Source organism: Lissotriton vulgaris, unplaced genomic scaffold (genome assembly GCF_964263255.1).
Source record: "Lissotriton vulgaris unplaced genomic scaffold, aLisVul1.2 SCAFFOLD_1358, whole genome shotgun sequence".
NCBI lineage: Eukaryota > Metazoa > Chordata > Amphibia > Caudata > Salamandridae > Lissotriton > Lissotriton vulgaris.
The window spans coordinates 529,225-532,755 of NW_028244896.1; positions in this window are offsets into that span (position 1 = coordinate 529,225).

The window sequence follows — 3,531 nt, forward strand, 5'->3', positions numbered from 1 at the left end:
CCTCATGACGCGTCGCCTCTGCAGCGCAAACCAAACCCGTAACGTAAGCGCGCCGGAGCACGCTTACAGATATATATATATTTTTTTAACCTTAATTAGACAAAATCCACACATGCACATATCTTGAGGCCTTGCAAAGGCACATCAAACAAACAATCCCTACCGCTCTGGACTGTTTAGAATGTTGACAGACACCGGAGAGCCAATCAGCTCCGCTTCGCAAAGTTCCGATACGCGAAAAGTTCACGAACCGGAGCGCTACCCGGAGCGCTGTTACAGATATAGCTGCCCGGTTAGCTGCCGGTTAGCTGCCTGGTTAGCTGCCCGGTTAGCTGCCCGGTTCGCGTACCAAGACGCGTCTCTACGGGGAAAAAATCGAATTTTTTTTTTTTTTTTTTTAGCTTAGCTGCCGGTTAGCTGCCTGGTTAGCTGCCCGGTTAGCTGCCCGGTTAGCTGCCCGGTTAGCTGCCCGGTTCGCGTACCAAGACGCGTCTCTACGGCGAAAAAAAAACGATTTTTTTTTATTTTTTTATTTTTTGCCCCGCGTGGCTCTATAATATCCCCCTCATCAATCCTAGGGGGTCAGGAGGGGTCTACCTTGCCCCCTTTCCTTCATTTCCCCCTTCGTTTTTCACCACCTCTTGTCTCTCGAGAGACAAGATGGCAGCCGCTCCGGACTGTTTACAATGTTGACAGCCAATCAGCTACTCCTCCGACTCACGTTACGCTGCCGGTTAGCTGCCCGGTTAGCTGCCCGGTTAGCTGCCCGGTTCGCGAACCAAGACGCGTCTTTACGGCGAAAAAATCGGATTTTTTTTTTTGCCCCGCGTGGCTCTATAATATCCCCCTCATCAATCCTAGGGGGTCAGAAGGGGTCTACATTGCCCCCTTTCCTACATTTCCCCCTTTGTTTTGGCCTCCTCTTGTCTCTCGATCCTACCGAGAGACAAGATGGCGGCCGCTCCGGACTGTTTAGAATGTTGACAGACACCGGAGAGCCAATCAGCTTCGCATCGCAAAGTTCCGATACGCGAAAAGTTCGCGAACCGGATCGCTGCCCGGAGCGCTGTTACAGATATATATCTTGATTTAAACGTTAATTTCTCAAAATCCACTGAAGCACATATATTGAGACCTAGCAAAGGCACATCGGGCTAACAGTCCCTACAATTTTGCCAAGTTTCGTGTAAATCCATTCAGCCGTTCGGGCTAAAAGTGAGTCCAACCGCCCTATGGAAATTAACATGGGAAAATCGCGTTTTGGGACCCCCCTTTTTTCTCAGCCCCCCCTTGACGAACCCCCCCCCAAATTTCCAGGAGCTGCTCAGAAACAAAATGTGCCATTTTCCTGAAAATTTCAGCCGATTCCGTCCACAAACGCCAAAGTTATTAGGCATAGAATTTTCAAAAGTCCCATAGAGAAAAAATCCTAACTATATATACCTACTGGCTATCGCCAGTAGGTAATATATATATATATATATATATATATATATATATATATATATATATATATATATATATATATATATATATATATATATATTACCTACTGGTGGTATCCAGTAGGTATATATAGTTAGGACCTAGTTTCCATAGGAAATCCCCAACATTCTATTGGGAATAACTTTGGCGCTGGTTGATGAATCTTCGCAAATTTCCCAAAGAAGATGGCTCATTCCGCTCCTCTCCTTCTCTGAAAGTTTGGGGGGGATTCGTCAAGCGGGGGCCGAGATAAAAGGGGGGTCCCAAAACGTGTTTTCCCCATGTTAATTTCCATAGGACCTTTAGACACGGCTACAGCTTGAACTGCTGGAGGGAATTACACCAAACTTGTAAAAATGGTAGTGTCTGGTACGCAGATCACGCTTTTGGTTAAATAGTGTAAATCCCTCCAGTAGTTCCTGAGAAAATTAGAAGAGAATCAAATTATATATCTGGGCGGAGCCTAACCCACATATCTCATCGTGAGATCTGATTGGCTGTCAGCATCTCATCGTTAGATCTGATTGGCAGTCAGCAGTTCATCCAAGAAGTGTTGGCACCCCGCGATTTTGCGCTGTACTCTGCCACTAGCGCTTTGGGAGCGCTTTATGTATCTTTCAGGCCGGTGCCCACCCGGCATTGCCCGCTGAAATTGTCCCCGCTGTTGCCGCCCGGCCGCGACCAGGAAGTCAGGCAGGCCGGGGGCGGAACTGCGGGACATCACGTGACCTTATTCCCCGGGCCGCGCTCTGATTGGCTGCCGGCCCGGGACAGGACAGAGGAAGCCGTAGGCTGCCGGGAGCCGACCCCGGGATCCGGTGAGTGAGGAGGGAGCCTTCTCAGGGGTTCACTCGACTATTACATTTTAGAATAAATAAAACAAGTATTAACCAAGCCAAAATAGTGCTAGCCAACGCCTGACCTATTTGCTTTGCCAATGGTTGTTTTACTTTGTTTCTCCAGTCGCTAAGCTGTGCGTTTGCCTATTTCTTACAAACAAACATGGGCACACGAACTGAGGGTACAGCTTGAAATATGTGAACGCGTCCTTTCATTAAAAATAGCCACACCTATTTTTAAAAGATGCTCGTGTTAGAAATGCTTGCTACCGTTAAATACATTGCCTGTCACTGGCTACAATGTTACATTTTTGTGCTACGTTTAGATTCAATCAGCATGTGATATACGAACATTCAAATGTAAAAAATACTTTTCGCTACTTTTAATAATGAATAATTCTCTTGTGTGCGCCATTCTCCGGGTGAAATGCGGAGCCGCTGTGGTGCGCCTGCGCAGACTGCTTCGCCGGTAGTAACTAACCGCAAATGAAAAGCTAATGTGAGTAAAATTACCGTTAATTAATTTATTGCAAATGGTTTGGTAACTTAAATAAGCATTTTAAGTGGGATAGGTGCGGGCGTGTTCTTGAGTCAGGTCTAGAACAAACATTTGTATTTTCACCTAACAAACTAAAAAAAAGTTAATTTATGCGCATTATGTCAAGCCGAGGAAACTGACAGTAGAGTGTGGTAACTTCCTGAAGGCAGTATTAGGGTTTGCAAGCGGCTCACGCACGCGCACAGGTGCACGACTGCGGGTCCGCCACAAGAACCCCTGTCCACCCCGGGGTCAACTGTGTAAATAATACGAAATCTGACCAGAATATTTACGTGGTCCAAACAGCCTACGTGTTGCGCTTGGTGTGTTTGCGTTACTCGCAGTAACGTCCCCACCATTGGGTGGTATGTGGTGGGGCTCGCAGAGGTGGCCTGTCACAGGCCTGTGAAGTGCGGGGGCACGCCAGTGCCGGCTCGTGCACCTCCAACAAGTGCAGTCAAAATACCGTGCCTGGCACGAAGCAAGGGCCATGTTGCTCTGGAAGGAGCCGCAGGGCAAATATTGACGTTGAACAGAGAGGTGTGAGCCCCGTGCCCAGGCCGATGCTAGCAGCGAGCGCTCCATTACCACAGCACTAAGAATTCCACCCCTAGGCGCCACGTACAGCTTCACACACTCACGAGTTGTAGAAGTTGCTCGAATGATTAA